The sequence below is a fragment of the Mercenaria mercenaria genome, chromosome 8, assembly GCF_021730395.1.
Source record: "Mercenaria mercenaria strain notata chromosome 8, MADL_Memer_1, whole genome shotgun sequence".
Classification (NCBI taxonomy): Eukaryota; Metazoa; Mollusca; class Bivalvia; order Venerida; family Veneridae; genus Mercenaria; species Mercenaria mercenaria.
In genome coordinates this window covers 49,957,798-49,971,894 of record NC_069368.1, presented here as the reverse complement: position 1 = coordinate 49,971,894, position 14,097 = coordinate 49,957,798, and positions in this window count along the sequence as shown.

The window sequence follows — 14,097 nt, the reverse complement described above, 5'->3', positions numbered from 1 at the left end:
TTGAATCTTTCAAGAGTAACTGTTATAGCTCATTGAAAAGACGGGGACTCCTTTAAAACACATACTGTGAAATCATTAATATTCGTTGGGGACTAATTTTCGTGGATTTCGTGGTTGAGTCAATCCACGAAATCTAATCCCAACGAACAAGTAAAATTCCCATTCATTTTATGTTCAAAAATTGAAATCCACGAATGCATATCCCCACGCAATTGCCATTTTGACCAAAACCACGAAATTGCATGCCCAGGAAATTAAATGATTTCACAGTATATAGCTCCATCTGTCTTTCATCATTTATCGTGTCGAACAATCTGACTAAAGTACATCTCCAATTAACGCTACGCACATTTGATCTGAAAACGTGCTATTGATAGCCTCGTTCTGACGACCCTTCCGCTAGCCAATCAGAGCCTTACTTAAAACATTTTGTATGTGAAAGTAGAAGTTTAATAAATCTATATTTAGCCTGGGTTTTTCATATTTACAATTCTTATGACGACCGCATCGCGACTACGCGCTCGTGTTTTGAGAGAAGTCATATGTCATGGTACGGACTTGGTCACGTAAGGTGTCAGGCAGCCGGTTAGCTCAGTCGGTAGGTCGCTCGCCCTATAAGCAAGGGGTCCCGGGTTCGAGCCCCGGACTGACTGTACATTTTTCTCATCCTTTGACATCCGACGCTATTTTGATGGTTCAGCCAAATGCTTGCTGATACTAGTCGTCGTCTGATCGGTTCAAATAAAAATAGATTTGCGAAAATAAAAATAGCAATATCGGAAATCCAAAATATACAGAAGATGAATGTGAATGGGTCATTCTTAGATCTTTGTTTACAAGATCAAGAACTTTAGTCGGATCGTCGGGCCGAATTGCTTTACCGGTCTACGGTGATCATGCATCCGGCGTAAAAGTGCAAATGTCATGTTGTATTGATTTTGTTTAAAATTATAAATCTACCAATATAAGCTGAACATTATGTCATCTTTTTATACTGCAAATAATCCCTTCAAACAACCTGACAGCCATATTGAATGAATATAACTTCACTCTGTTGACAAGCCATTTCTTTGAATAATTATAACTTCACTTTTTTCTTACTTATAACCAATACTTTGGTCTACATTAAGAGAAAAATATTTTGATGATTTTCGCATTTACTTGAACGTTTAGAATAGTGGGATTATCAGTCAATACAAGCTGATTTCTAAAATGATGAATCGCTGATGAATGATCCATACCGCGGGTGCTCCCTGAAGTTTGTATGTAATTTACGAATATGTTGGTGTACAAACGATTCGAATAAATACAAGATCAATTGTTTACTGTAGCATATCCTTTGAATATGACCGGGCCCTAATTCAGTTACCGGACACTGTGTATAACCTGTTGTATCTGATGACCTTTGAACCCAAAATATTTTCAGAATGTCCTTAACTAAGTTATATTCGGTGATGTTTCTTGGGAATAAACTATTGTCTGCTGCATGGCGGGCTGTACAAATCATTGAGCTAAGAATTTTTCTCCGTTACTGTATGATATGCAACTATGAATTATCTAAGAACGAAATGTATGGTTGAATGTCAATAATCAGAGTAATGAGACATATGATCAAAGATTCGTTGAGAAAAAAAAAAAACTCTTTATAGAAATTACGCATTAAACCATCTTATATCCCTTTGAACTTGAATCAATTCCTTAAGCCGGAAGGGATGCCGATGAATTCAGTAGAATATGTCTAAATTGAATATGAAAGATGAGAAGCAAGTGAATGGATTAAATGGCCTTACGTAAAGTCATTATATTTTACCAGATATAAATAATTGGTTATATCTAAATCGGAACGGAGCACCATTTCCGATAAATCTAAGATACTATAAATTTGTCATTGTGCTTTATTTTATTTCATTCAATAATACAAATGTCTTAATTTGTTAAAGTAAACCACTGCTTTTAATAATAGAGTTCGTAGTAAATCCAAAATCTTTAATGCAAAAACTAAAGGAGGTGGTACTGTGATGAATAACGCTAAAACGTTTTGTTTGTGCTAGATAAGAGCAAGATAGATTTCTTACCTGATAAAATGATCTAAGTAAAGTCTTAAAAACTTTATTTAATATATTTACGATTATTTTTATCTGTTTTTCTGAACTGTGATTGATTACCTGTAATTAGTTAGGATATCAGGTAAAAGCACACGAATAGCGACCGTCAAACTACTTTTAAACAGCCCTGAGTATGGAATGCCAAACGTTCCTAAATAACACAGTTATGTTTGTAGTGTACGTCCGTTATTGTTATTCAATGTTTTTGTTATTCATATTGAAAACGTTGTGAATTTTATTTCACATTTCGTTGATCTATTGTTTATTTGTCAAACGTATTCAATAAATTTATCTTAAGTTTCTTGTTGTAAAACTTGTTATTCATGTTGCATATATTGATTTTGTTGTTGTACCTTTGATATTCATATATTTTGTTTAACAATATTTATTTTTCCAAATATGCATTACATACTAACATATATTAATGTCATAGGATTGAGGATTAATACTGTATATTTGATATTCAAAGATAGGTTATGCTTATTATACGACTTTTCAGTCATATTGCATATCTTGTAATTTACTGTATAACGTGTTATTCCTTTCATTCGTTGATATGCATCATTTTGATATGTTGGTGGGTGTTTCAATTTTGTCCATGTATTTTTATGCACATATTAATCAGAATAATTTCCATACATTTACTACCATAATGTAAAGACTGATAGATAATAAAACCAAAACAAATACAGTCGGATATAATGCAACTTAGCCTACGATGGAATAGTTGGTAAACTTTCACCTAGGTAAATGTTTACTTACACACGAAACTGTTTGTAGAAAATCTAGTTCAACGCAAATAAACATTTAGATGTTTGGTAAATGTTATCGCGGATTTCTTGCAGGTGTGTAATGGAGAGATCAGAGAAAATATATTAACATAATGCAGGTAGTAATTCTTTTACATTTCGCAAATTTCAAAACACCTTTTTATTTCCACTATTCGGAGAATGGGGGGGGGGGGGGGGGGGGGGGGGGGGCTGCGGGGCTATTCTACTCGCTGCGGCGTCGGCGTCGGCGTCGGCGTGAGCTTTCTTGGTTAAAGTTTTTCGGCAACCTTTGTTTTTCTGTCATATCTTTGTTACTATTGCTTATGTCTTACTATAACTTCGCATAAACATTGTCCAGCATAAAAACAAAGTATTTGCAGGGGCTGGGCCCATTATACCCATTATAGGTCACAAAGTTGTTATACTTGGAATTATTTTCATGTTAAAGTTTTTCGAAAGCTTCGTTTATAGACATATCTTTGGTACTTTGAAAGGTAATGACTTGAAATTAAAAATATTTCTTTATAATCATCATCTGCATATGTAGTTACAATCCCCATAACTCTAATTGTCTTTATACTTAAAAGTTTTTTTGCAATCTTAGCTTTCAGGATATAACTTTAATGCAATAAAAGATAAAGACTTGAAACTTTAAATGTATCTTTATCATCATCATCTACATGTGTGGTAACAATCCCCATAACTCTGATTTGTATTTTTGACAAAATAATGCCCCTTTCATACTTATTTTGTTTTTTATATAACAAATAACTTTACATAACTTTGGTACTATATAAGATAATGACTCGAAACTCAAAATATATCTTTACCATGATCACCTGCATGTGTGGTATCAATCCCAACAATCCCAATAACTCTAATTTGTATTCGTGACAGAATTATGCCCCTTGGTGTATCTTCCTTTTAAAGCAGAGATCTCTTATTAAGACATACATTTAGGCCTAGAGCTGGAAGGTGAAACCCTCCCCCCTCTAGGGATTTTTGTAGACCCCATTATTTTTGATGTCCCTTGTATGTAGATCATATTTCTGAATTCTGCCATCTGGCAAGCGGGTTCTGTATGAGTTACAGCCTGTTATTTACGTTACCTTAACAATTATTTAATAAATGATAAAACTGGAATGTGGGGATTTATATGGTAGAAACAATCAAAATTATCAGCAAGTGGGTTTAGTAATATGCAGAATATGATGTTGTCAATGTTCCGGCTTAGTTTTGTTCTCTAAATCAATCAATTCATTTTGTAATTTACGTTACCATTCTGTTTTATAAAAATACACATATCAATTAATTCAATAGGTTTAATTATCAGAAAATATCAGATATGACTAAAGCATAGTATTTTCAGATACTCATTACATTAGTATTTAAGAATTTGTCGTTCAACAGTTTTCAGAACAAGTATGTTACCATTATTATATACGTTATTAGAATTCACAATATATTATTTTCATTTCCCAGTCAATAGATTGTTTTTGTAATCCTAATAATGATGTTCAAACTTAGATAATACGAGTATCTTATCAAGTTCGAACTAGTTTGATATAAAAATGCATATAGCCCAACACTGACATTGTAACCTACTTTACGATACATTACTGGATGTGTATTTTAGTAATTGAAAATTGCACGCTTACAACCGCTTATCTGTTCATAACCAAATAAATTCACATAAATCAAATTTGTGAAACAATTAAGTTGCGGGATTCAGTCACCTAAGTCATCATAATACTGTCTATTTCGCATATGGTGTCAATTATATTGGTCATATCTACTTCTTCATAGTCATCATTAGAGTCACATGTTGCTGATGTGTCACAAATAATTTCAGCTAGTTACTGAAGTACTATATGATCGGCACACCAGTCATATTCCAACAAATTTTCTGATCCAAATTTCTATCCACTTTCATCTACTTGAATTAGTTAAATTGATAGTTCACACGTGTTACGTGCATTCAGTGACAATTGACACTGTGGAAATAGACTCAAGTCCATACCATTATATGTACTCGGGACATTGCCAGCACGTACTTGATACTTTGCGAGAAACAAGTCATATATAAGTTTGTTGATGCTATTGTATTCTTCAATCCATAGATTGCACAGACAATATTTTCGATGCTGTAAAAGAGGTCATCAGATCAGTGATGTCTGGTAATGTTGCAACATACACCTGGTTTTTCTTTACTAATTTGAGTGGTTACTTTCCCTGCGTGAACAAAAGCACCAGTTATGTCAACCAGTCAGATGGTGTATTGCAGGCAAAATTGAGCAGATTCTTTCTCCTTTGCTTATTTAGATGTTGTGAGCATTTAAATGGCATCTCTTATTGCCTGGTCTAATGTAAAATAAAACAGTACTTTGTGTTTTTGAAGATATCACCAATAACACAAACGCGTCTGTATCTGGGAATCTAACTTTGATCGAGCTTGAACTTTGTTCCCATCTTCACTTTTCACCATTGACAAAATACAGTTGTCTTCTCTTCATCTTAGTCTGCCTATATATCCAGAAAAGAGGCCTAGAAATTGCCTTTGATGGCATTTTTTGTTAGTGCCCAACAGCCAAGTTCATTGTCAACTTTATCAAATTTGGAAAAGTTTCAGGGGGGCTGTCGCCTTCTAGGGGTCATAGTAAGGTCACAGCACAAGGTCAAAGGTCAATAAGTGCATTTTTGTTATAAACGTAAAATTTCACCATTTTTGCTACCTTTTAATATAGACTTGTAATTTTTCGGTAATAATTATGAACATGAGAGGTAAAATGAATTACTTCCGTGTAGATTTATTGCATTTGGGACTGGCAAAATTCAAAACGATTAAAGTAATTTCTATAGAGTGAGCAAACTTTCCGTACGCTCTGATACCTTGTGCATTTATGAAGGCTATCTTTTCATGTTTCTGAAACTTCCGTTTTCAGGCTAACAATTTCCAAAAAGGAAAGTTGATTGCCTGTATGACTGTCTGTATGAACAGTACAGGAAGTTAAATCTATGGCGCGTATTTTATAAAGACTGGTATAGTCAAACTTCATTTGCTCGAATTCGGATTATTCGCTTACTACTCTTGGCTAAAACCCATCGTCGGGTCTATATAATGTATAATTCACGTTAGCTTGTACTACTGATATCTCGAACACATTTTACTTGTGCCGTCGAGCTCTAGTGAACATAGTTTGACTATACTAATTGTTGACTGATCTAAACATTCCTTTGGAAGTATAGAACTCAAGGATATAAAAATAGCAAACTCGGTTTGATTAAGTCTGTTTGTGAGATAGTATGAAATGTGCAAATTCTCTCAAACATTATCTAAAATACTCTATAGTGTCAATTATAACTCTGTTCCAGTGGTTTACGCATGTGCTGTAATATTTTCAGGCATGTGTGGGCATTTAGAAATACCCTCTATGTACAAAAATTAGGTGATATCAAAGTTTAGATGTAGATATTAGATAACCGCAAATGTTATGGGATTTCCACTAGCATGAAAATGGTACTCTTTATATTTTTGAGTCAGCTAAAATATTCTTTGCATATTAACATTAGGCTATTATGAGAACTGGTAACCGCTCTACAAATGTTTTCAATAATTACAATTGCACAATGTACAATTTTGTAACTATTTGTTTATGTTGGTTCTATAGATGGCAGAAAAAGGCTTAATACTTGTCAGTGAATTTGGAAGTATATTTAATGTTATTAGTATGACCTTTATGTCTGTGAATATATGGATAAAGCATGTTTTGTTTTCCTGTTAGAACATCTTTTGATTTCCGAGTAATTGGTTGGTGGTAAGAACCGAGTAGAGCAAATGTACCAATGTATCACGAAGGAATCTACTATAATAATATGAAACAAATGTGAGCTAATGCTATTGTAGCCTTGAACGTGTAAAAATAAATATATTGTTAATTAAATTCAGTGCGGATTACTAGAATGAACTACCCTTATATAAAATAACTTCTTACCCTTATTTAAAAAATATATATAAACCCCATAATAGTTTCACTTCACAAGCCTTAGCCAGACATATTCAATCGGCAGCATGCGTTTATTATAAATCCATCGTTTTGAATTTCAGATCTCTTCTTCATGCTCGCCCGCTTAGCTCAATAGGGAGAGAGCTTCGGTCTACGGACCGCGGGATCGTGAGTTCGATTCTCGGGCGGGGCGTATGTTCTCCGTGACGATTTGACAAAAGACATTGTGTCTGAAATCATCCGTCCTTCACCTCTGATTTATGTGGAGAAGTTTGCAGTTACTTGTGGAGAACAGGTTTGTACTGGTACAGAATCCAGGAACACTGGTTAGGTTAACTGCCAGCTGTTATACGACTGAAATCCCGTTGAAAAAAACGGCGTTAAACCCAAAACAAACAAATAAAAAAAACATATTTCATCAATTTGATTAGCCGAACCATCATCTGTCAGTAATCATGAAAATATCGAAAGGTATGTCTGTAATATTTCAGTGAATGTGCCTTTTTGTTGCTATTCAAATCAAAGACATGGTGTATAGATTAACTAGTTGAAATCCTAAAGATATGTTCTGTTTTGTATATTACCGTACATGTGCTGTGTACACCTCTAATGTGACCAGTATTTCAGTTATTCTTCTAAAATGGTCCTGCCTAATCATCACCGCATGGTCAAATACACATAAATATATATCATACCAGTATTGAAATCATTTTCGTTAGGAGCCGGGGAAGCATTCCATATATGTAAATGTTGCTTTCTATAGTATTCAGTCATGGAACGGGGGTCAATTAACCTAATCAGTGTTTCTAGCGTCTCTACAAGTTTTAGCCTTTCCTCGCAAGTAACTGCCAACTTCTCCATATGATTCAGAAGTTGAGAAAATTACTCCTGACATAATGTCTATTATCTGATTGTCATGGAGAACATACACCTCTCCCGGGGATCAAACTCACGACCCAACGATCCTTAGATCTGCGCTCTCCTTATTGAGCTAGACGTACTTGACCGTATACATGACAGTAAAGTTATTTTAACTGTTTATGTGTGAATGTTTTATATATTTATATGTAATTCATTTTCCGTTGTAGTCTTCCTCCTCAAAACCTACCACATTTTCTCTTTCACACACATTTATCAAAAGGTGTACAATATCTAAATATTCATTTGTTAGTCAGTTCAAAGCTTAAATTCAAATTTTATTGCCACCTGAGGTGCAAGACATGCATTTGCAGTGTCATTTTATAATCATTTTCTCAACAATTTTTCTAACTCGACAAATGACTTTAGTTTTTATCCCTGCCAAATTTTGAAGGATTTGAATGACAATTGGACACATTGTTTAATGACCTGTTCAAGTAAATAAACTTAACAGCGACCTCAACTGTGCGTACATTCATTGAGCCATGGCAGATCAAATAAGGTAACCCAAAAATAAAAAGTCACAGAATTAATGCAACTTGGTGCTGGTCTCTATGCGGCAAGTACTGCAATCTGTTGCATTAAACAATTTTGTCATTAATGACGTCACGAAACTGATATAAAATTATATTGAAAATATTGACGGATGTTCCATTTCAACTAAACATAGTTGAACATTCAGAATATAAAAAAATGCATAGGATCAAAGTGTACTGTTGGAATTTACTAATAATGTGACTTTTAATTCAAGGGTAAACTTATTGTTACCCTTACGGTTAAATAAATATATATCAGGCTGAGATCGTTTTTCATGTTTTATTATTATAATAAAATAATCATTAACACTGTGTAAATCATTCATTCAAATCTGTCAAAACTTGGCGATAAAAGAAAGAACAAACAGGTGTGGAGTTTGAAAAGTTTTTGAGTATATTGTTAATATGCGCACCATTTTGCTTCCTTTAATACCTTAGAAATCATTTTCAAAAGTTTAGTTTGACCTTGACATGTCTGTGACCTTGAAATTACATTCAAATGACTCTACGATCATCAGTTTTATTTGCAAAATACTAAAGGGCTTTGAGACACACTATTTTAATCAATTTAGATGGTTATATAAAAATAAAACGAGTGCACAGCGGCATAATTCATTTGTAAATGCACTCATTTGACCTTTGACCCCATTATACTGTAATGAAGAACCCTAGAAGGCGACAGCCCCTTTTAAATTTCATGTTAGAGCCTAAGGAACACTTTTATGATAATATCCGAGCATTAACAAAAAATGCCATCAGAGGTCACATTTTCCGCAGATATTGGCAGACTATCTTTGGTGCATAGGAATCACATTTTCATTGTTTGAAAATTTGATTGATCACTGTGTTTTATTTTCACTTTTTGACATGAACGAGGAACGTGCCGGTTACAAAGTCGACTCAAGCTGTCTTAGGTAGTTGACTGAACACAACTTCGGCTACGTCTTGGAATGTTGCAGGGATGGTTACTAAGCTTTGCAGCAAGGCGTTCCTGTCAATCATCAAAACAATGCCATCATTTTGGACGGCTGCAGCCTCTACATAGTGAAGTAGTTTTGACTTGTCTGTTTTCATTAGCATTCCAGTCGCAGTAGCTATAACGGCCAGGTGACAGGTCCTACAGGAAAAAAAAAGTGTCAATTCTAAATCTATGTTGTGCTGAACAGCCAAAAGTACTAACTGTTCATATACGTTATGTTCTGCTCTTATCTGTAGTATTTTGTTTTGAGAATTGGTTACTTTCCTTTTAACTTCAGCTGTGGAAAAGGTTATACGTTTTCTCCTCTCAATGGGGTCTTTGAAAGGAACTGATTTTTCAATCAATCTTCTTTTGATAATCAATCCATTGTCTTTACACCTATCTCAGTTGCCTTAAGGTCATGAGCGACTTCTGCTTTTGCAGGAATACCAGACGACACACAGTAAATTTCATCTTTTTTGTTTTTTTTCAGCCTGGAATGGGTTTGTGAAGGATTCTATGCCGTTATAACCCTGTTAACTTCCTCTTCACTCTATCTGAGCAGGTTATACTTCTTTGTGGTTGTACATGTCTTCTCTATGTATGTCTGCATTCTGAAGTGTTGCTTCAACATACCTTGCTCTGTAATGACGAATCATGCACCAGTAGAAATATGCAGCATAGTTTCTACTGAAACCAAGTATGCCAACCTCAGACTTTTCATGTCTGTTAATTGTCTACTCTGTAGTAATATCTACAGCATTTCTAAATGCCCGTACAGAATACCTAGATATACTAAAATCATTACATTGGAGTAGCTCCTCTGCACTTGGATCAATATTCATCAATATCAACGAGTAAACAAGAGGGTAGCGAGCAAAATTATTGTGGTCAAATGCGAAGAACAAAGAGCACAGTTTGTACAGAGATGCTATATGTAAATCAAGAGAATTAATGCATTGATGAGCAACAATATCATATGAATTAGGTCTACATGCATTGACCAAAATTGAGCAGTTTGGCCACTTTCACCTTTTCTGATTTCTTATTTCTGATTTGAATTGGTCATGTCTGTTGAAATGCTCTTCAAAGTCAGGAGAGTTATTATTTCAAACACCTTTCCTTTGCATGGACTTTCAATCCGTTTCTGTTATATTAGTGTCTTCTGAAATGCTTTCCTTACGAGGTTTTGTTTCTTCAGACTTGCATAGAAGCAAACACTTAAGAGCTTCCATTACAGTCCTGTGTTCATTTAGGGCATGGTTGTAGCGTTTACCTGGTAATACTTTATCAAATGAACCACTAGAACAAATTCCTGATTCTATTACAAGTTCTGCAAGACCATTGCCCTTCATCAATTTTCATATAGGCTCAAATATAGAGCAGATTGTGTGAAACACACCCATTCTACCAATAATTTTTTATCAAATCCATCTCTAGACTGCAGAACTAAAGAATATGCATTCTTAGCAACAGCCTAGTCACATGTCACTATAGTACATTTCTGACCAACTTCATTACTTGCATCTACTGACGTTTTTAACATATGCTGGACTGAAGCATTATCATTGATTGAATAATTCGAAGGTGTCATATATATGAAGCAAGTTGGAGCCCCAACTCTTTGCAAATCAGTTCACACATTTATTTATTTATTTATTTCATTTTATTTCATTTCATCTCATTTCATTTCAACTCAATGAAATCAGTTTCATGTGAAAAATGAGTTTTTGTTAGTCTTGATGGTTTACTTCATGACGTCACGTCCGCTGTTTTATTATGTATTTATCCTGATGAAGGCGTAAGCGCCGAAACGTTGAAAAAAGATAAATATTTCGATTTGTGTGTTATATCAGATATTTATGTTTATGTCGGTTTGATAAAAATATTTCATCCTGTAATATGGGAACAAAATATTAAGAGTTAATATCCACAAGCTTTTAAAAAACATGCTTTATAAAATTACAAGACAATAATGGTAGTTGAATTTAAAATTATAATCCCATTTCTATGTAGATTTAACAGTAAAATACAATTCTGGAAACTGCACCATGGAATGAAATACACACAAAATTGAAACGTCTATATTCATAAAGTAGGTGTGTTTTAGCCACTTGACTGTCATATATACTTTAATTTTATGAACTGCTAGGTAAGAAATGGATATATTTATTGTAATACTTTTCAGTCATATTGCATATCTTGTAATTGCCATTTTCTGTATAACTCGTTATTCCTTTCGTATGTTTATATTCATCATTTGAACTTTCGTTATTGTTATTTTATTATTGTGTGAGTATTATTCAATATGTCACATTCTGATTGCAAATCTTGTCATTCGTATTATACAAATTTGTATCTTTTTTACCTCATACTTGCCCTGTTTTCAATCAGTCAGACTAAACAGCTTCGAAAAAGTATGAAAAAAAAGAAGAATCCAAAATGTTCAGATTGTCCTGCAGTTTAACCAGCATATGATGTTGGTACAAACTATGAGGGACTAAAGTATACTTTACACAAACTTTGTTCAAAATCTTCATAAAAAGAAACAACATTTTAAAAACAAAATATTGTGCATCTGTTTCATCTAGTATATTTATGCACATATTAATATTTATCAATCTCCATAAATATACTGCTATAATGTAACGATTGATAATAAGCAATAGTCAGATATAACCAAGCTAAATCTACGATGAAATAGTCGGTGAACTTTCACCTATGTAAATATTTTGTACCTACAAACAAAACTGTTTATAGAAAATCTAATTTACTACGCAAATAAACAGTTATGTGTTGATAAATGTTATCGCGGTTTTCGTGCAGGTGTGTAATGGAGAGATTATAAAATATATTTTACAGAATGCAGGTAATAATTCTTGAACATTTCGCTAATTTGTCTTTTTATAATTCCGTCAAATGCACAAAATAAATTCGAAACATGTGTTCACTAACTGTTATGTCAGATATTGATATTTACGATGGCTTACTAAAATTATTTCATCATGTAACATGGGAACAAAATATTAGCAGTTTGTATGCACAAGCTTTTTAAAGCATGTATTAAAAGTTACCAGCCAGTAAGATGGTTGATGTTTCTATTTAGAATTAACAGCAAATGAAATTCTGGAAACTGCCACATTGAATGGAATACGCACAAAATTGAAACGTCTATATTCAGAACATTTTACCGGGCTTATCAGTAAAAAATAAAAAAATAAACCAGAAGTAAATTAATTCTGGTGTCATATAACAATTATGGAATGACTTGCCAATCAAAGGTATAAATTGCTGACCGAGGTCCGAATTTTGACTACTGATAAGCAATGCTTTCTTTCTTTGGGCAAAAAAAAAATATAAATAAAAATCTTTTGGTTATAGCTTCCGATGTGTTGCAGTCCAAAGTTTTGTATATTACTGGAAAGATCAGTTGATTGTGTCGTAATTGATTATGCATGATGAATGGGAGGCAAAGTGATTGCATCAAATGTTTTACAGATCGTCTTCAATTAACATCGTATATGTAAATTACGTTGTCTTATATAGACATGATCACGTCTTTTGGTAAAGTACAAATCTTATCTTGTTCTCCAATTCGTACTTCATCTAATAGGATGTACTATTTCTGTATGTCAAAACATATTTATACAGCAGGGAGAACTATCATTGTTTACTCAACAGATTATTCAGTATGCTTTCCGAAACTTATGTACGTTATTAAACAATACTTTATTGATTTAATAAAGAAGTAGTTCCATGTTTCGGAGAAAGAAGTTCGAACATCTCCCAATTTTAGAAAGAAAGAAGTGTTTTACATAGAAATTAAACAGCAAATAAAACATTTATATTATTCTAGAAAACCATTGTCAATTTACTCATACATGTATTGAATTCCGGAAAGGGACTGCATGAAGGGGCCACACTTCTGGACAGTTCAACGCCTTTAAAAACGCACCATTTTTTTTTAAAAAGCTGTTACATGTCATAGTTTTGATGCATTTGAAACAATGTCCCAGTGCTTCAGGTTCATCAAATGTGTTTGGAGACCATCCCTCGGGTGAATTTTGATTTTGGAAATTTATACATAGACAATCATTAGATATAATAAATATACTGAATAGTTCAAAGATTAGGCACCTAGTGTATTCACCGGGTAGGAAGTCTAAAATACTTTATAGAAAGGTAAGTTTCTTTGAGAATATATATTTTGTTTGAAATTACATGTACTTTGACTGTCAATGTTCTATTTTGTAGAAATTATCAAACTCATTTTTCGAAAGTATTTATTCTTTAACTTTGTCTTGGTTGTGTGTGTAACATATTTACCTAGGTACTCCCAGTAATGAAATATGGCTATGGAGCAACATTTTTAGAATATTGTAAGTATCCAATCCTGCGGGACAGAATTTTACAGACAGATTGTTTGTAAAGATGTTGTTCGCTTTTTTTCGTACGAAGACACCTGTTCAGGTTTTCATATTTCTGAAATGCATACGTTAATTACCAATACCAACTTTGGGTGAGCTGTTTCTTCACTACATTTTGTAACATAAAAACATCCAATATAAACATTCTTGATCAGATTTACAGAGAAACAATAATTATTATAAAATTCCATTTTTGAAAAATATGAAATTCAGGTACATTTTTAAAGCCAACCAAACAAATCAGCTGGCAAATCAATCTTAACTATATTACAGTTCCCTAATCAAACTAAACTATTATTCATTTCTAAAGAAATTTGTACTGAATATTCACCACTATTGTGTTCAAATCCTCTTTCTAATTTAAGGTATAGGTCCAGGT